General features: G+C 40.2%; 1 protein-coding gene and 2 non-coding genes across 3 annotated transcripts in view; 2 read left to right on the top strand and 1 right to left on the bottom strand.

The window, feature by feature from the left end:
- LOC134537391 (organic cation transporter protein-like) overlaps positions 1 to 21,407 on the bottom strand; it is a 152,620-nt gene that overhangs the window by 108,565 nt on the left and 22,648 nt on the right. The window lies entirely within an intron of this gene.
- On the top strand, positions 6,208 to 6,279 carry Trnap-ugg (transfer RNA proline (anticodon UGG)). The gene has a single exon. It is a non-coding gene; the product is annotated as a tRNA-Pro (tRNA).
- Positions 12,649 to 12,730, top strand: Trnal-aag (transfer RNA leucine (anticodon AAG)). Its single transcript has one exon. It is a non-coding gene; the product is annotated as a tRNA-Leu (tRNA).

Below are 21,407 nucleotides of genomic sequence, written 5' to 3'. Positions count from 1 at the left end.
AGTGAGTGACTCATCACAGTAAAATGTCCCACTCATTTCATTACGTTCGTTAGCCGAGCGGTCTAAGGCGCGCGACTTCTGTGACGTCAGCTTTCGGATTCAAAGATCGTGGGTTTTACTCCCGGCCACGCCGAAAAAAAAAAATGTTTTTTTTCCCCCGGTAAATTCTAATATTATATCCATACATCTAACTGCAAATGATTCGTAGAGACTTTACCATTTCTTTGTGACGTTGCAACTCCAAATAGTTATCTCAGATGGTAATAGGTAGTGTCGGTAACTCATTTCCCTATGATAATTATACATAAATATAGTTTAAAAAACTAAAAAAAACATGCTTTTAAAGAATATCAAACTAAAAAGTTAAAAATAAATATAGTTTAAAAAACTAAAAAACATGCTTTTAAAGAATATCAAACTAAAAAGTAAAAAATAAATATAGTTTAAAAAACTAAAGAAACATGCTTTTAAAGATTATCAAACTAAAAAGTAAAAAATAATTTTAAAATTAAATTTATGACAATAGTATATAAGCAATACTAGTATAAATGAGAAAAAAGCATGGGGCGCTTAATATTCAAAAAATATGGCACAAAGCGCCTCAAGCTTTTTTCTCATTTATACTAGTATTGCTTATATACTATTGTCATAAATTTAATTTTAAAATTATTTTTTACTTTTTAGTTTGATAATCTTTAAAAGCATGTTTCTTTAGTTTTTTAAACTATATTTATTTCTTATGACGTTATCACGTAAAATCAACGTCCGTAAACAAACTTTACAGACAACCCCACTTTTTTTCCCTCCATAAACGAAATAGGTTCCCCCCTCCCCGACGAGATAATACTGAGTTGTTGTTACGAAAATTGGCGCATAATTTTATATTTTTATTGATGTTGCATTCAAGCATAATTTTTTTTTTTTTTCAAACCATGGAAATATAATTTGTATCATGCTCATCATCCAAGGAATGGTTTACAAATAACTTTTTACCAACAGAAAGCCCAAATTTCCGGGTAAAAAATCCGAACCAAGTATTACTGCGAACACTATTTTGTAGGCGGGCTTTTTAAGAGCAGGAATTTAAAAAGTTCAATTTTGTCATTTCAAATTAACAATTTATTGACATTGATTTGATTTCAGTTTATTTCTATAACTAATTGTTCGTGATTATATTTAAACAAATTATTTAAATTAATATTTTCAAAAACTGTACGTAAAATATATTTAAAAAATTAAAAAAAGTATGCAAATTTTTCATCAATGTTTTCTTATGACGTTATCACGTAAAATTATCGTCCGTAAACTGACTTTACATACAACCAACCCCCTTTTTTTTTAACACTCCTTTTCTAGGGCTCAAAGGCGTTCCATTCACAGCGGCCATGACCCCCATCGCTCCACTGACACCTGACCTTCGACGGCGAAGCTACTCCAGAGCGTCTGTGTTCGGGTAGTCCCTTGGGGGGGGGGGGGGGGGGGGGCGCCTTGCCCTGACACTCCCCTGAGCACACGCACTAATACGGATAACTAGGACGCGACCTTCAAGTGCGCGCAGATGAAAGTTTGTGTCTGTCGAATGCCTCCAATGTAGGCTCCCGAGTACTTCCAACAGAACTGAAACGTCAAATATAGAGACCTGCAAAATCCGCTGTTTCTATGGCCTTCAGGATAGTCTGCACATATCCCTGTACACTCGGGCAAATAACGCAAGTTCATTGGCTGCCGACTTGTAAGTCGTCTCAGCTGGTTTGTCTGTGATTCGATCCTTCTTTGGTTGAGGGTTTATAACTGGTTGAGATTCGTCCAGATAAACAGTAAGCCAATAGCAAAATTATCTAAGAGGTATGTGTGTTTCAATTCTAGCCTATTACCGAATGAAATGCGCGAATTTTGCAGGTCTCTACGGAAATAAAATACCGTCAGCACGGCGTTCCAAGAAAGCTCGGGCAATGTAGCGAATCAGCACCGCCTTTTTGGGATACAACCATCCTTACAAACGTAACCTAACTCGTAGGTCGTAATTTCAGAATACGTCCGAACAGAATCCCAGAAAGGAATCTAATCGGAAACAGTTTCAATACACTGTGCACTGCATGAAGCTAGAATCTGTTTCCAACGCATTCTGGCGGACGTTAGGCAACCATCGATACAATAATTATAGCAAAAAAAAAATTGGTTGTCTGTAAAGTCGGTTTACGGACGATAGTTTAACGTGACGTCATAACAAAACATTGATGAAATGATTGCATACTTTTATGAATAAAATTAATTCATTTTTATTGAATTATCACTGTTTTGTATGGATACAAAGAAGGAGTGAAATGAAATATACAATTTAATTGTTAAATTTAATTGTATTTGCACTCATTAATTCAAATATATTTATTACTTTAACGAAGATATTATTTTAACTATAACTTTTATACATGTTTGCTATTTAACTTCTTCCTATCTGTGTTATTCTGTTAAGGATAGGACGATGAAAGGAAAAGCAGGAAACGTATGGGAGTGTTTCAAGTTTAATGTGCCTCGAAAAAGTCAAATCGATGGTTGTTCCAATCGAGTGGAAGAGAGATAGATGCGGCGCAAGCGTACAATGAGCGTAACGGGACACAGCGTAACGGGACAATTTTTTGCGCGTGCAGCTGGCATTCATCGATTTATTAGACGTTGTCACGTCAAAAATATGTAATGCAGAACCCTTAACTGCTTTCAAGAAGTTGTACTGAATGTTCCACGCCTAAGCATTATTATGAAAACACGCGTTGTAGCCATCTTCGATCTCCAAAAAAAAAAATACAGTTCAATAACGACATACGGAAACAGAACAACACATCAGCCATCAGCGCATTCGTAAATGCTTTTCGTAAACAGACAACCACTCGGACACCTTGAACGGTTTTCAAATGGTGTGGTTTATTCTGGAGCTCTTCACACCTCGTATGTGCCCGTGTATGCGGGGAGATCATCCAGTGAATTTGAGACAAAATTGGAAACGTCAATAATTGTTTCTGATCTGTTCTCAAGTCATCGTGAAAGTGTAGCGACGTCCTCCGGGATATGTGTTGTGGCCTCGTCAGAGCTGTCAGTCGTCAGTGCTGTGGGAGCAGACAACGACGCGGCCCAGTTGCGCCGGCCTCGCCTCGGACTGAGCACCACACACCACCACACCACCACACCACCACACCATCACACCATCACACCCGACTGTATCGAGGCGGGGCGCAGGTCCCCAGGGGACGTGGACCGCTGACAGCCTGCAGCCTGAAGGCCGAGGGACTCCGGTAACCCACTTGGCCGCTCGGTTCTTTCTTCGCCGCCTCACACACGGCGCAAGACCGCAACCAGGGTCCGTAGCCGTGATTCTTAGGTGCCTGCCGCTACTGTCTCTACTGCCGCTACTACCGATAATGCCGCTACTGCCGCTATTGCCGCTACTGCCTCTATTGCCTCTATTGTCGCTATTGCCGCTACTGCCGTTACTGCCGATACTGCCGTTACTGCCGATACTGCCGCTACTGCCGATACTGCCGCTACCACCGCTATTGCCGCTACTGCCTCTACTGCCGCTACTGCCGCTACTGCCGCTACCACCACTACTTCCACTACCGCTTCTGCTGCCGTTACTGGCATTACTGCCTCTACTGCCGCTACTGGTTGGTTGGCGCCATCCGTCACAGATGGCAGCACCATGGTTGTTAAACATTTCCGTATCTTGATGTGCGTCGCATTCACGAAATTGCTCCTACCAAATGACGTATACCAAAAGCAAAAATGTTACATACAAAAAAAAATAACATTTACCGGTAAAAACTTGTTAACACACACATTTTCTTATTTATTAAATAAAATCCTCACATTAAAAGGTGGCAGGACATTTTATGCTGCTGATTTTCCGAAAAAGTAACAATTTAGTGATAACACAGTGAGCTTTCTACTATGATTGGCGAAGGATTGGCCCGAGTTTCATTGGCTCATGAGCGCAGAGGAGGCGGGGCTGTTGGCTCACCATCTCAGATAGAAACTGAAACAAGTTTTCACCTTCAATATCAGCACAAAATTTATCTCACACGCCACGAAACACAAACATTAATTATTAATTTTATCACACAGCACAATTTTAGTAACTATAACTATATTTAACAACGACTGGCAAAAGGCGCGCCGGTAAGGGACAATCAGTAAAGCTGAAACTGATTCCATAGAGATTCGAAACCATGGTCCCGAATCTCATTAATTTATTTACTTCCTTATAAAGTAATGATTTGCACTCAACATAGTGCGAGGTGTAGCCCTGTTGCTATTCAACTTTATTAAGGCCCCCGCCTCGTCAAGGGTGTATGTGTGTCAGTGAGGCGGGATGATAAGCGCGACGCTCGCTGGTGCTTCTAGCGCGGTGTCTCCTCTGGACTGGCGCGCAGTCTTCTCGTCGTCACAGGATAACTGTGGAATTTGAGCAGTGACCGTAACATCATTTTGCGGAGAAATGAAGATAAAGGTCTAAAGCAAGTCACTTAAGTGCTTTCAAGAATCTGTACCGGTTGTTTTACGCCTAAAAATTAATCTGAAAACATGCGTTTTATCCATTTTAACTCTTCTAAAACTACATTTTAAAAACTTAATCCGAAATCAAAAGTACTTTTCGGCCCTCAGCGAACTCTCAAATGCTTTTCGTGAACAGACTTCACTCGGATATATTAAGTAGTTTTGAAATCGCGTTCTTTTTCCAGAAGCTCTGCACACCGTGTGTGTGCCTGGGTATGCGGAGCCCTTAAACTGCAAAACAAAATAATTATATTTATTCTCATTTATTGTTATCATGAACTCTGAGATTCTAAATATTAATTATAGATGTAAAGAGCTGCATTCTGTAGCCTGGAACTATTCGCGAGACCACCGTTCGATGACTGACTAGTTTTGATCAACAACCGCTACCGATATGATGAAAATATAGTTCCTGACATATTCTACTGCGGTATTGCTTTGCTAAGACACTGGTCTGAATGATTCGAAAAAATAATAGTCATAACACAATAGTAAATAATTATAGGTTTATCGCAATGTGACGGATTATGAATAAAACAGTGTCGTGCTAGTAAAATACTTGTATGTTTGACTTGTACGCATTTAGTGATGAATTCTTTTGAAAATTTTGAAAACACAGAGAATTAAAAATGTTCATTAACAGTTATTGAATTTTTTTTTGTGCGAAAATATGTGTACGGCGCCGATTTGAACTGCGATTGTGTTTGAATTTGAACGAATCCACTAACGATCTCCCGGTCTAGTGAAAATCTAAGAGCTTAAAATATCTGACGGTAGAGCGCAGCAGCTACACATATCGACGCTAGCGCTTATTCGTCTCCTTGAGGAACTAGCTAGTAGTTCAGACTTTTAGTTTACCGCAGAGTGCAGCACAAGCGCACCATAGTTTTTTGTTTTGTAATGTTAGATTTTTTCATCGCTACTGTATTTGTGTACGCGCGTTAAAATTAACAATAATTACTTTTATAGGCTTGGTTTTTGATGAAACTCTTCGTGATATCAGGTAGACCATGTTTTAAATAGTTAATTCAATTCGTTTTATAGTATTTATTTACGAAGTTGATATTCCTTGACTTTGCACTTTGAAAACTTTATGGCGATAGTATAAATATTTATTTTTTTGTGTTTTGCATCTATAAAATCGAGTCATAAAATTACAATATTACTACCTTTAAAATAACGAAATAATTCTACATAAAGAAATTATTTTGCAGCAGTAATAATTTGTATTATGATTGATTTACATAAAATAATAAAATAGCACGTGCTTCTGACTGAATATATTTTTATCACACAATTTAAAAATTCGCTACGGGTTAGTAATACGAACTGTCCAGAAGGTAAAGCCAAACTAAATATAGAGAGCATTGCTATTTAATTTGTTTGTTAGTTTGTTTACTGAGTTAGTTATGCGTTTACAACCAATAACCATATTATGTTAGTTGAAAATTGTGTCAATCATTTATTTTGTCTTCAAAATAAACTTCAGTAAATTAAATCACAGTGTGAATGAAATGAAAAAAAAATTGTGAGGCATTATAACGTAAATGTACTTTTAAGTTTGTAGTGTTATTGTCGTATTTGATTTATATTTCAGTAAAAGTTTATTATGTGTTAAAATTAATTTAAAACGTTATCCTTGTAACTAATAAGTATAGTGGCTCAGTGGTCTAGGGGTATGATTCCTGCTTTGGGTGCAGGAGGTCCCGGGTTCAAATCCCGGCTGAGCCCATGTATGTTTTTTGCTTATCAGCATCACAGAAAATTTGAATTTCACGTAGACTTCATTATGAATATTAAGAATATCATTTCTCTAATTTACTTTCAAATTATGGCCTTATTACGCCCTAGAAATTCTACACACCCGATTTTAAGAAGACGTCATTTATGAGGTCGCATTCGCACGTATGCGAGTTTTTTTCCTCCTTTTTTTTCCCTCAGTTTTCTATATACCGTAACCTGGGGTGAATGGGGACATGAGGGTGAATAGGGACAAAAACTGGGAAAAACTATATTTATAATATATTTTGCTTAAACTAATGAGTATTAAATTTATATATAGTAGACTACGTTAAAAAATTGTTTGTTTATCTAAAATAGCAAGTGCAATTGTATTTTGTAGCTTTTATTTCATGTTGGCAGCCCTAGTTAACAGCTGTTGAATTGGGAGGCCATATTGTGCCATCACAAATGTTGTTTGCTACAAGCTTATTTCAGCTTCTATGTTTTCTTGAAGTAAATGTCAGCTTTTAGTGTAGTCTGGTAAGTTTTTACACAAAAAATATTAAAGATTCTCCTATTTTTAAAAAAAATATCAGTTGATTTTTATCAAGCTTGTAATTTCTTCATAAAAATGGGGTGAATGGGGACATAAAATCAACTTGTACAAATCACTTACAAAAATTTTGTTGTTACAGTTTTTGTTATTAGTCATATTATTAAATTTAATTTATTATAACTAACATTATTCAGTTCTATATTTTGTTTTGTAAGTTGTAATTTAGGACTTTACTTTCTTTTTCAGTGATTAAAATGCCTAGAAAATACAAAAGGGATCCTCGTTCAAAAGAGCATCGTCCTATAGACAGGAAAAAGGTGAATCTGGCAGTGCAAGCAGTTAAAAATGGCATGACTATTAGGAAGGCTGAAGAAAAATTTGGAGTTTCAAAGTCTTCCCTGCATCGTTATTTGAAGCAGTTTAGAGACAATGAAGGTAAACATATTGATTTCAAGAGTAAAGATGGTCAAACTTTGCTCCCTTCAGATTTTGAGAAGGATATTGTTGAGTGCCTCCAAACTTGTGCTGGATGGGGATATCCTCTAAGTGCGTTCGACTTACGCTGTTTTGTCAAATACCACTTAGACAGAGAGGGCAAGACCATAGCAAAATTCAAAAACAACATGCCTGGCTATGAGTGGGCACTTCGCTTTATAACTCGACACAAAACTGACCTCTCTCAAAGATTATGTCAAAACATTAAAAGGAGCAGAGCAGAAGTCTCACCTCCTGTCATCAATAAGTTCTTTGATGAACTAGAAGCGACTGCAGATGACATACCATCACATTTAATAATTAATTATGATGAGACAGCACTCTCCGACGACCCAGGCCAGCGGAAACTCATTTTCAAAAGAGGCTGCAAGTACCCCGAACGAGTAATGAATCAGAGTAAAGCAAGTGTATCTGTCATGTTTGCTGCAACTGCTTCTGGGAAGATGTTGTCTCCATATGTGATTTACAAGTCCACATATTTGTACGATTTGTGGAGTGAAGGTGGACCTCCTGGAACCTTTTACAATCGTAGTAAGTCCGGTTGGATGGATGGCAACTGCTTTCTCGACTGGTTTAAACGAGTTATCATCCCATACTGTCGTCGATTCGAAGGAAAGAAACTTCTTATAGGTGACAACTTAAGCTCACACTTATCTCCTACAGTAGTCAGATTATGCGAGGAAAATGAAATCTTGTTTGTTTTCCTTCCTCCAAACTCGACACATCTGACACAGCCTTTGGATGTCAGTCTATTCAGGCCTCTCAAGATGAGCTGGAGAAAAGTTATAGAAGAAACGAAGGCAAAGGCTCAAGGAAAACACAAGCCATTTGATAAGAAATATTTCCCTTCCCTCCTGGAAAAGACCATGAATTTGATGGAGAGGGAACTTGAACATAACATCCAGGCTGGATTTGCTAAGGCAGGCATTTTTCCTCTCAACAGGAAAAGAGTGCTCGACAAGCTACCTTCTGGACATAATGAGGATGAACAAAAAGAACAGACTGTAGACAGCAGCCTAACAGAATTCCTAAAAACTATGAGGTATGGAACTTCTGATGAAGAAGTAACAAGGGGCAGAAAAAAGAGACTAAATGTCCCTGCAGGGCGTAGTGTGACAGTTGCAGATTTAGAGGGATCTGATACAAGTGATTCTGAATCAGAACATGTGATGTCAGAACATGATGAATTGGTTTTAAATAGACACACATCCAGTGAATGTGAGATACCTAACGGCAAGGAAGGAGAAAAAGATCCAACAGAAGGGGACTGGGTAAAAGTCAGATTTGCATACGATCGGGGCATCAAGATTTTCTTAGGAAGGATAGTGAAGAAATTTGAGACGGATGAGCACCGGTACATTGGAACATTTCTGCGGCAATCAACCAAGTGCTCAAACATATTTGTTTTTCCCAATGTGCCAGATGAAAGTGACTTCTCAAAGAATGACATTTTAGCTGTCCTGAATGAACCAACTGTGCGCAGGGGACGTTACTCATTCACTCCAAATCCACTTTCGACTTGAACTCAGTGTAAATTTGAGAGCAGTTTCATGATTCTTATAATTATTGACATGTGTTCCAAATATTATTAGTGTGCATTGATCATTGCTATAAAGATTTTTTTTGTAAACAGATCAATATTGTCAACATTTCGTTAGGAGCCTCCTTTCATTAAATAAAATAGAAAATGCCATGTAAAATTAAATAATTACTATTTCCTTATTTGGTACAAATGTAAATGTCTGCTTGATGCTTTGTAAATTATGTCCCTATACACCCCAGTGATTAAAAAATAGGGACTACCATTAATGATACACCATTGTCCCTATTAACCCCGACATTGGGGTGAATAGGGACACCAATAAAAAAATTAATATATGTTAAATGACCGCAGGTAGCAAACATTTATAACAGGCTATGAATAGCTTAAGGGTAGTGCAAGAAGGAAAAAATACTGCCTGTTCACAAAAAAAATTACATTTAAAAGTTACTTGTAAAAACAATTAAAAACTGTCCCTATTCACCCCAGTTTACGGTACATGTTTACCCATAAAAATTAATAAAATGTTCGTAGTTTACCATTTTGACGAGTGGTTAAGTTAGGTGTCTATATTACAAATTTGTGGTATTATGATACAGGTCGATTAGGTTAGGTTATATATTAAAAACACTTTAAAATATTATGGACGTTTTGTTGGGCTATGTTAGCTACATTAGAAATAGTGTAAAATTTTGTTTACTGTTCGTTAGGAATCACTAATTTGCAATGTAAGCATTTGCTATTATAATTTTATAGTATTTTTAATTTAGCTAACCTGGCTGTATATCAAATGTTAGAAAAACCTTTACCATCGTAATGAAGCTAATTGCAAGTCGGATGTCTATTAAAAAAAACTAACGAAACTTGAAAGAAAATCACATTTTTTTAAACTATAATATTTTGTTTCATTTCCTTTTATTATTTTGCTTATGCCATAGCTGATTACACTCTATTATTTGCGCTTTGAAACATTTAGTTATTTTTCTTACAGTTGGCGCTAGGCTCCATTGACTGTTCGCTTGACCTGTGAACATTGCCCATTGGTGGGAAATTAAATTATTTTATTTCTGTTACGGGCTCATGGCGCAATAGCCAATGAGAGCAGAGTAAGGTGACTTTTTGACGGTAGTTGGGAACTGTTTATATTTATTCATTATAAATTGTAGCCAGAAATCATACAGACAAAAATTTTCTCAGGTAATTTATCTTTAAATAATTTAAAAAAGATTATTTAAATAAGTCACTCGTGATAATTGTCTATACAAATACCTTTTTTTTTTAAGTTCTTTAAATGTTATTTACTATAAATGTTGTTTATCTTATCATAAAGTATATAATTTATGTTGGAATGTAGTATTTAAAGCTTATATTCATCGCGAAATTTTATTGGTTAAAATTAACACATACGTAATAATGCAATAAGTGTGAACCTATTTCCCACAGGGTCGTGTGCAGAAGCGAACGCAAAATTACATTTCGTTTGGTCGAGGAGGTTATTAGGAGAACCATTTTCCCGTGTTTGCTTTCAAATGATTTCCTTTTGTTCATGGGAATGATATATTTGTAGGATCTCGGGATACTAACATTATTGCAACTTACACACTTGCACACTTACATACTATCACACTTGTATATTTGCGCAGTAGCATAATTTAACGCTCGCATACGTGCATATATATAATTTTTTTCAAAGCAATTACATACATATTGATATGTAATCTATATTATCATCTTCCGAAGTGGTTAGTACCAGAATGAAATATCAGACTTGCAAATTTCTTCTAAGGATGGATTTTTAATTAAAAACAAAATAGGGAAATACAGATAATGCACGTAATAACTATGTAGTTTTCTAAGTTGTTATTTCAAAATATAGCACTTCTATATATATATATATATATATATATATATCATCACGTGACTACGTCTAATAAATCGATGAACGCCGGCTGCACGCACGAAAAAGGATGACTTATTGTCCCGTTACGCACTTTGTCCCGTAACACTTTGTCCCGTTACGCTCATTGTACGCTTGCGCCGCATCTATCTCTCTTCCACTCGATTGGAACAATCATCGATATGACTTTTTCGAGGCACATTAAACTTGAAACACTCCCATTCGTTTCCTACTTTTCCTATCATCGTCCGAATAACTCAGATTGGAAGAAGTTAAATAGCAAACATGTATGAAAGTTATAGTTTTAATAATCTCTTCGTTAAAGTAATAAACATATTTAAATTAATGACTGCAAAAAAAGGTAAATATTTACAATCGCGGTAGATGCCAAAAAAAATGCTAAAAATCTGAAAATACTTTTATTCTATGCTCTTTCACTTCCTCTTTTCAAATCAACCGGCGGAGATAAGAAATTCCAAATACTTTAGGAAATATCGAATTTTTTAATTTCATGATATGTAGAGTCGCGGTAGATGCCAAAAAAAATGCTAAAAATCCGAAAATACTTTTTATTGTATGCTCTTTAACTTCTTATTTTCAAATCAACCGGCGGAGATAAGAAATTCCAAATACTTTAGGAGATATAGAATTTTTTAATTTAGCAATACAACGCCCGCTTAACCGTTCGAACGTCGCCATTTTTTATTTTGACGTGTGTTAGTGAATGCGTAATAAATAAAATGGTCGATTAGGTCAGGTCAGTTACATTATAAATACTTTCAAACTAAGCGGACATTAAAAATAATGTGAATTTAATTTAATGGTTCTTTAGTTTTAAATTATTTATAATGTAACTGACCTGACCTGACCTAACAAAACCCGGACAAATGATGAACATTAACAACTCACGTAATTTTTTTTTACTTATTACTTGCGCAACAATATCCAAATAAAAAAATAATACTTTAAAATTAGAAACGTTAAAAACTCACCTAAGTTGGAGGCGGGTACATTTCCTTTGCCACTATAAGGAAATGATGTAGTCGTTCACGGCAGAAGTTGATCGATTAATTAAACATCGTATTGAACAATAAATGAATAAATAATCACGTATTGGTTCATTTGAATACTGACCAATCACGGAATAAATAATCACCTATTGGTTAATTTGAATACTGGCCAATCACGGAACAGTCACGTGACAAAATTGTCCAATAAGAAACATGATACTTGTAAAAACAAGAAACCTTACTATCTAATCTATGGAGACTATGACAAGAAACAATGGTGATCGCCCCATACTACGCAGGTATTGTGATGAAAATTAAAAAATTCGATATCTCCTAAAGTATTTGGAATTTCTTACCTCCGCCGGTTGATTTGAAAAGAGGAAGTGAAAGAGCACAGAATAAAAGTATTTTCAGATTTTTAGCATTTTTTTTTGCATATACCGCGACTCTACATGTCATGAAATTAAAAAATTCGATATCTCCTAAAGTATTTGGAATTTCTTACCTCCGCCGGTTGTTTTGAAAAGAGGAAGTGAAAGGGCACAGAATAAAAGTATTTTCAGATTTTTAGCATTTTTTTTGGCATCTACCGCGATTGTAAATATTTATCCAAAAAAATTAAATTTATTAATTAAATTGTAGATTTCATTTCACTCCTTCTTTGTATCCATACAAAAATAGTGATAATTCAATAAAAAATGATTCAATTTTATTCATAAAAGTATGCAATCATTTCATCAATGTTTTGTTATGACGTTGTCACGTTAAACTATCGTCCGAAAACCGACTTTACAGACAACCAATTTTTTTGTCAACAAATATATTACAGTACTTTTGTAACAGTGAATATTATCTGGTATAATGCCTATCTACTCTAAGTGGTAGCGTGGCCGAGCGGTCTAAGGCGCTGGTTTAAGGCACCAGTCTCTTCGGAGGCGTGGGTTCGAATCCCACCGCTGCCAAATTTTTTTTCCATATATTTTTATTGCCTGATATTAATATCATAATTATGTTGATTACCTTTAATTACAAATAGTTTCAGAATTGTTCTTTACATGGGCGTCGCAAGGATAAATTTTTTGGGGGGGACTGCAATTGATTTATTTGTTAAGGAATATTCATCCCCTGGAAAAAAAAAAAGGGTGGGAGGGGGGCGGGGGTCCTCCCCCGGGAAAATATGGGGTTTGAAGGTGCAAAAATCTGGTTTTTAGGCATTTTTCTTTCCTAGATATTCCAATTATAGTTGGTTGCAATATATAATTTATTTTTTATAAAAAATATTTTCAGAGAACAAATTTGTAAAAACACAGTGCTCACATTACCACGATTGGACTTAATGCACCATGCGCAACATATGGTTTGTATGACAGAAATCATATTTTTATTATAACTACGAAACTAAATATTGTTACGATTTCCCTGCGGGTTCGTAAAGGATAGCCCAATTAATAGATTTTATTTCACACACACAGTTTTATTTATTACCACTACTTGTCACTTACAAATAATCTTCTAAATTGGCAAATAATTAACTACACTTAAAGAAATGCCAATTCCCCAGTCACTCGTTTCACACACCTCGCTGGGCCGCACTTCCGGCGCAACTCTGACCGCAGCACCCCTCGTGGGTCTCCGCCGCGGGACTCCGTCGCCGCACTCCGCCGCCGCCGTCACACCCTTCGCCGAGATCCCACACGACGCCTCACTCGGAACTTCACTCGGCTCCGCCGCGCCCGCGACTCTATCGCCCGGAAACTCCGCCGCGGGAAAACTCCCGACTCCACTGAACTTACTCACTCCCTGCCCTGGAACCTTCGTCCAAGGACTTCGCCACTCTGCCGCACCTGCGGCACTATCGCCCGGAAAATCCGCCGCGGGAGAACTCACTCAGTCACCGACTGACTGACTGACTCGAAGGTCGGCCCAACCTCCTTAAATAGCCCTTAGGTTCCCATCCAGAACAATCGGGCATGTCTCCGAGATATCTCGCGACCTTCGCCGTCGAAATGCCCAGAAACGCGTCGTGAGTCCTCGAAGGACGCGGTGGCTGCTCTAAGAACGCCGATAAAGGCGTCTGAGTCCTTTTATTCCGCAGTGCGGCCTCTTTTAAGCAACCCGATCTGAGGCAGGTGCGCGCTGCGACGGTCAGGATGTCGCGCGATAGTATGACACGAGATACCAGGGAGAGGATGCGGGTGGAAGGGGGCGCAGACAGGCCGAACGAGCGTGGCGACGCCAGCACTGCAGCCAAGCGCGATCGTAACATTGCCCCCTCCTTAAACCTGTTCGTCCCGAACAGGTAATGCATCTCCTCCTAGAGGTCCCCATGCTTCTCGAAGTTTAGGCCTCCTGCCTTTCCTCCATCGCGGGCTGTACTATCTCACCAGATAACCCTCTCTCTCATTAGATGTAGCTTCTCTTGTCACCCGGCGACACTTCTGCGTCGCAGATGCCCCATGTCGTTCAGCCAGCTGCCCGAGACGGGCTGACCGATGCCTTGGACAGACCCGATACTCTTGAGTGCATTGCTTACTGCCTTCCAACGGTTTCCTTGTATCTTCCCTTTTTCTCTCCATTTCTTCTCTCGCAGCTACTTGTTCGCACAGCATTTCATCCCGGCTCCTCTTCGTCTCTTCTTGGTTACTTGTGCCCTCTTGGTTCTTCTGAGTCTCACCTGGACTGCACTTAGTTTCCCCTTGCACCCTCTTCATGACCCCTTGTGTTCTCATTTTCTCTTCTCTGTCTTTCTTTACCTCTTCTTGGTCTTCCTGCGTCTCTTCTTGGTGTTTCTTCGTTTCTTTTTTTGCACTTCTCTATCTCTTCTTGACTCATGTACATTTCTTCTCGGTTTTTTTCATCTCTTCTTGGCATTTACCCCTCTCTCTTTGGTTTATCTTCATTTATTTATGTTCAATATTCCTTACTTTGTAACTCATCTTCACTTCTGTACTTTTCTTCAGCTCTTCTTTCATCCTCATGTCCTGGCTGTTCTCTCCTTGGCTAATTTTCTCATGACTCTTCTTCTCATCACTGTTCTTCTCATCACTGTTCTTCTCATCACTGTTCTTCTCATCACTGTTCTTCTCATCACTGTTCTTCTCATCACTGTTCTTCTCATCACTGTTCTTCTCATCACTGTTCTTCTCATCACTGTTCTTCTCTTCGTTGTTCTTCTCATCATTGTTCTTCTCATCGTTGTTCTTTTCTTCGTTGTCCTTTTCTTCGTTGTCCTTTTCTTCGTTGTTCTTCTCTTCGCTGTTCTTCATTTCGCTGTTATTCTCTTCTTGGCTGGTCTTCTCCTGGCCGGTCTTCTGTTCGCTGTTATTCTCTTCACTGTTTTTATCATGGCTATTCTTCTCTTGGCTGTTCTTCTCTTCTAGGCTTATCTTCACTTCGGTCATCATTTCAATCCTCATTTCTTCTTGGCCATGCTTCAGTTCATCCTGACCCTTCTTCATTTCCTCTAGGCTATTATTTGACCCGCTCTTCTTTTCTTCATGGTGGTTCTTACTCTCCTTCCTTCCACTCTTCATTTCTTCCATAAAGTTCTCAATTTTGGTTACCATTTTTTCCATTTTATTATTGATCTCTTCTAGGGCAACCATTATCTCCTTGTATTGCTCGTCAGTAAGCTCTTCAGTAGCTATCTCTCTTTAAATCATTTACTAATAATTAAACAACCTAAATAATAATAATTTTTTGAATACTGTTCTTAATTTTAAATGACTTAGACGAACCTTCTAATTAAAATAACAATAACTCTATTACATTCAAGACTATCACTGACTACAGTAAATTCAAACTAGCTCTAGAAAATTACAAATTCACTAAATTTCTAAATGCTAACTTTACTCTCGAAAAACTAAATCCTATTTCTTAACTGAATCCTAAATCTATTAATTAGGGCTATCCCACTTCTGACACCAAAATGTTACGATTTCCCTGCGGGTTCGTAAAGGATAGCCCAATTAATAGATTTTATTTCACACACACAGTTTTATTTATTACCACTACTTGTCACTTACAAATAATCTTCTAAATTGGCAAATAATTAACTACACTTAAAGAAATGCCAATTCCCCAGTCACTCGTTTCACACACCTCGCTGGGCCGCACTTCCGGCGCAACTCTGACCGCAGCACCCCTCGTGGGTCTCCGCCGCGGGACTCCGTCGCCGCACTCCGCCGCCGCCGTCACACCCTTCGCCGAGATCCCACACGACGCCTCACTCGGAACTTCACTCGGCTCCGCCGCGCCCGCGACTCTATCGCCCGGAAACTCCGCCGCGGGAAAACTCCCGACTCCACTGAACTTACTCACTCCCTGCCCTGGAACCTTCGTCCAAGGACTTCGCCACTCTGCCGCACCTGCGGCACTATCGCCCGGAAAATCCGCCGCGGGAGAACTCACTCAGTCACCGACTGACTGACTGACTCGAAGGTCGGCCCAACCTCCTTAAATAGCCCTTAGGTTCCCATCCAGAACAATCGGGCATGTCTCCGAGATATCTCGCGACCTTCGCCGTCGAAATGCCCAGAAACGCGTCGTGAGTCCTCGAAGGACGCGGTGGCTGCTCTAAGAACGCCGATAAAGGCGTCTGAGTCCTTTTATTCCGCAGTGCGGCCTCTTTTAAGCAACCCGATCTGAGGCAGGTGCGCGCTGCGACGGTCAGGATGTCGCGCGATAGTATGACACGAGATACCAGGGAGAGGATGCGGGTGGAAGGGGGCGCAGACAGGCCGAACGAGCGTGGCGACGCCAGCACTGCAGCCAAGCGCGATCGTAACATTGCCCCCTCCTTAAACCTGTTCGTCCCGAACAGGTAATGCATGTCCTCCTAGAGGTCCCCATGCTTCTCGAAGTTTAGGCCTCCTGCCTTTCCTCCATCGCGGGCTGTACTATCTCACCAGATAACCCTCTCTCTCATTAGATGTAGCTTCTCTTGTCACCCGGCGACACTTCTGCGTCGCAGATGCCCCATGTCGTTCAGCCAGCTGCCCGAGACGGGCTGACCGATGCCTTGGACAGACCCGATACTCTTGAGTGCATTGCTTACTGCCTTCCAACGGTTTCCTTGTATCTTCCCTTTTTCTCTCCATTTCTTCTCTCGCAGCTACTTGTTCGCACAGCATTTCATCCCGGCTCCTCTTCGTCTCTTCTTGGTTACTTGTGCCCTCTTGGTTCTTCTGAGTCTCACCTGGACTGCACTTAGTTTCCCCTTGCACCCTCTTCATGACCCCTTGTGTTCTCATTTTCTCTTCTCTGTCTTTCTTTACCTCTTCTTGGTCTTCCTGCGTCTCTTCTTGGTGTTTCTTCGTTTCTTTTTTTGCACTTCTCTATCTCTTCTTGACTCATGTACATTTCTTCTCGGCTTTTCTTCATCTCTTCTTGGCATTTACCCCTCTCTCTTTGGTTTATCTTCATTTATTTATGTTCAATATTCCTTACTTTGTAACTCATCTTCACTTCTGTACTTTTCTTCAGCTCTTCTTTCATCCTCATGTCCTGGCTGTTCTCTCCTTGGCTAATTTTCTCATGACTCTTCTTCTCATCACTGTTCTTCTCATCACTGTTCTTCTCATCACTGTTCTTCTCATCACTGTTCTTCTCATCACTGTTCTTCTCATCACTGTTCTTCTCATCACTGTTCTTCTCATCACTGTTCTTCTCATCACTGTTCTTCTCTTCGTTGTTCTTCTCATCATTGTTCTTCTCATCGTTGTTCTTTTCTTCGTTGTCCTTTTCTTCGTTGTCCTTTTCTTCGTTGTTCTTCTCTTCGCTGTTCTTCATTTCGCTGTTATTCTCTTCTTGGCTGGTCTTCTCCTGGCCGGTCTTCTGTTCGCTGTTATTCTCTTCACTGTTTTTATCATGGCTATTCTTCTCTTGGCTGTTCTTCTCTTCTAGGCTTATCTTCACTTCGGTCATCATTTCAATCCTCATTTCTTCTTGGCCATGCTTCAGTTCATCCTGACCCTTCTTCATTTCCTCTAGGCTATTATTTGACCCGCTCTTCTTTTCTTCATGGTGGTTCTTACTCTCCTTCCTTCCACTCTTCATTTCTTCCATAAAGTTCTCGATTTTGGTTACCATTTTTTCCATTTTATTATTGATCTCTTCTAGGGCAACCATTATCTCCTTGTATTGCTCGTCAGTAAGCTCTTCAGTAGCTATCTCTCTTTAAATCATTTACTAATAATTAAACAACCTAAATAATAATAATTTTTTGAATACTGTTCTTAATTTTAAATGACTTAGACGAACCTTCTAATTAAAATAACAATAACTCTATTACATTCAAGACTATCACTGACTACAGTAAATTCAAACTAGCTCTAGAAAATTACAAATTCACTAAATTTCTAAATGCTAACTTTACTCTCGAAAAACTAAATCCTATTTCTTAACTGAATCCTAAATCTATTAATTAGGGCTATCCCACTTCTGACACCAAAATGTTACGATTTCCCTGCGGGTTCGTAAAGGATAGCCCAATTAATAGATTTTATTTCACACACACAGTTTTATTTATTACCACTACTTGTCACTTACAAATAATCTTCTAAATTGGCAAATAATTAACTACACTTAAAGAAATGCCAATTCCCCAGTCACTCGTTTCACACACCTCGCTGGGCCGCACTTCCGGCGCAACTCTGACCGCAGCACCCCTCGTGGGTCTCCGCCGCGGGACTCCGTCGCCGCACTCCGCCGCCGCCGTCACACCCTTCGCCGAGATCCCACACGACGCCTCACTCGGAACTTCACTCGGCTCCGCCGCGCCCGCGTTTCTATCGCCCGGAAACTCCGCCGCGGGAAAACTCCCGACTCCACTGAACTTACTCACTCCCTGCCCTGGAACCTTCGTCCAAGGACTTCGCCACTCTGCCGCACCTGCGGCACTATCGCCCGGAAACTCCGCCGCGGGAGAACTCACTCAGTCACCGACTGACTGACTGACTCGAAGGTCGGCCCAACCTCCTTAAATAGCCCTTAGGTTCCCATCCAGAACAATCGGGCATGTCTCCGAGATATCTCGCGACCTTCGCCGTCGAAATGCCCAGAAACGCGTCGTGAGTCCTCGAAGGACGCGGTGGCTGCTCTAAGAACGCCGATAAAGGCGTCTGAGTCCTTTTATTCCGCAGTGCGGCCTCTTTTAAGCAACCCGATCTGAGGCAGGTGCGCGCTGCGACGGTCAGGATGTCGCGCGATAGTATGACACGAGATACCAGGGAGAGGATGCGGGTGGAAGGGGGCGCAGACAGGCCGAACGAGCGTGGCGACGCCAGCACTGCAGCCAAGCGCGATCGTAACATTGCCCCCTCCTTAAACCTGTTCGTCCCGAACAGGTAATGCATCTCCTCCTGGAGGTCCCCATGCTTCTCGAAGTTTAGGCCTCCTGCCTTTCCTCCATCGCGGGCTGTACTATCTCACCAGATAACCCTCTCTCTCATTAGATGTAGCTTCTCTTGTCACCCGGCGACACTTCTGCGTCGCAGATGCCCCATGTCGTTCAGCCAGCTGCCCGAGACGGGCTGACCGATGCCTTGGACAGACCCGATACTCTTGAGTGCATTGCTTACTGCCTTCCAATGGTTTCCTTGTATCTTCCCTTTTTCTCTCCATTTCTTCTCTCGCAGCTACTTGTTCGCACAGCATTTCATCCCGGCTCCTCTTCGTCTCTTCTTGGTTACTTGTGCCCTCTTGGTTCTTCTGAGTCTCACCTGGACTGCACTTAGTTTCCCCTTGCACCCTCTTCATGACCCCTTGTGTTCTCATTTTCTCTTCTCTGTCTTTCTTTACCTCTTCTTGGTCTTCCTGTTCTCTTCTTGGTGTTTCTTCGTTTCTTTTTTTGCACTTCTCTATCTCTTCTTGACTCATGTACATTTCTTCTCGGCTTTTCTTCATCTCTTCTTGGCATTTACCCCTCTCTCTTTGGTTTATCTTCATTTATTTATGTTCAATATTCCTTACTTTGTAACTCATCTTCACTTCTGTACTTTTCTTCAGCTCTTCTTTCATCCTCATGTCCTGGCTGTTCTCTCCTTGGCTAATTTTCTCATGACTCTTCTTCTCATCACTGTTCTTCTCATCACTGTTCTTCTCATCACTGTTCTTCTCATCACTGTTCTTCTCATCACTGTTCTTCTCATCACTGTTCTTCTCATCACAGTTCTTCTCATCACTGTTCTTCTCATCACTGTTCTTCTCTTCGTTGTTCTTCTCATCATTGTTCTTCTCATCGTTGTTCTTTTCTTCGTTGTCCTTTTCTTCGTTGTCCTTTTCTTCGTTGTTCTTCTCTTCGCTGTTCTTCATTTCGCTGTTATTCTCTTCTTGGCTGGTCTTCTCCTGGCCGGTCTTCTGTTCGCTGTTATTCTCTTCACTGTTTTTATCATGGCTATTCTTCTCTTGGCTGTTCTTCTCTTCTAGGCTTATCTTCACTTCGGTCATCATTTCATTCCTCATTTCTTCTTGGCCATGCTTCAGTTCATCCTGACCCTTCTTCATTTCCTCTAGGCTATTATTTGACCCGCTCTTCTTTTCTTCATGGTGGTTCTTACTCTCCTTCCTTCCACTCTTCATTTCTTCCATAAAGTTCTCGATTTTGGTTACCATTTTTTCCATTTTATTATTGATCTCTTCTAGGGCAACCATTATCTCCTTGTATTGCTCGTCAGTAAGCTCTTCAGTAGCTATCTCTCTTTAAATCATTTACTAATAATTAAACAACCTAAATAATAATAATTTTTTGAATACTGTTCTTAATTTTAAATGACTTAGACGAACCTTCTAATTAAAATAACAATAACTCTATTACATTCAAGACTATCACTGACTACAGTAAATTCAAACTAGCTCTAGAAAATTACAAATTCACTAAATTTCTAAATGCTAACTTTACTCTCGAAAAACTAAATCCTATTTCTTAACTGAATCCTAAATCTATTAATTAGGGCTATCCCACTTCTGACACCAAAATGTTACGATTTCCCTGCGGGTTCGTAAAGGATAGCCCAATTAATAGATTTTATTTCACACACACAGTTTTATTTATTACCACTACTTGTCACTTACAAATAATCTTCTAAATTGGCAAATAATTAACTACACTTAAAGAAATGCCAATTCCCCTGTCACTCGTTTCACACACCTCGCTGGGCCGCACTTCCGGCGCAACTCTGACCGCAGCACCCCTCGTGGGTCTCCGCCGCGGGACTCCGTCGCCGCACTCCGCCGCCGCCGTCACACCCTTCGCCGAGATCCCACACGACGCCTCGCTCGGAACTTCACTCGGCTCCGCCGCGCCCGCGACTCTATCGCCCGGAAACTCCGCCGCGGGAAAACTCCCGACTCCACTGAACTTACTCACTCCCTGCCCTGGAACCTTCGTCCAAGGACTTCGCCACTCTGCCGCACCTGCGGCACTATCGCCCGGAAACTCCGCCGCGGGAGAACTCACTCAGTCACCGACTGACTGACTGACTCGAAGGTCGGCCCAACCTCCTTAAATAGCCCTTAGGTTCCCATCCAGAACAATCGGGCATGTCTCCGAGATATCTCGCGACCTTCGCCGTCGAAATGCCCAGAAACGCGTCGTGAGTCCTCGAAGGACGCGGTGGCTGCTCTAAGAACGCCGATAAA

Source organism: Bacillus rossius, chromosome 12, assembly GCF_032445375.1.
Source record: "Bacillus rossius redtenbacheri isolate Brsri chromosome 12, Brsri_v3, whole genome shotgun sequence".
Lineage (NCBI taxonomy): Eukaryota > Metazoa > Arthropoda > Insecta > Phasmatodea > Bacillidae > Bacillus > Bacillus rossius.
The sequence above is the reverse complement of the archived record's forward strand: the minus strand, read 5'-3'. Positions and strand labels throughout refer to the sequence as shown.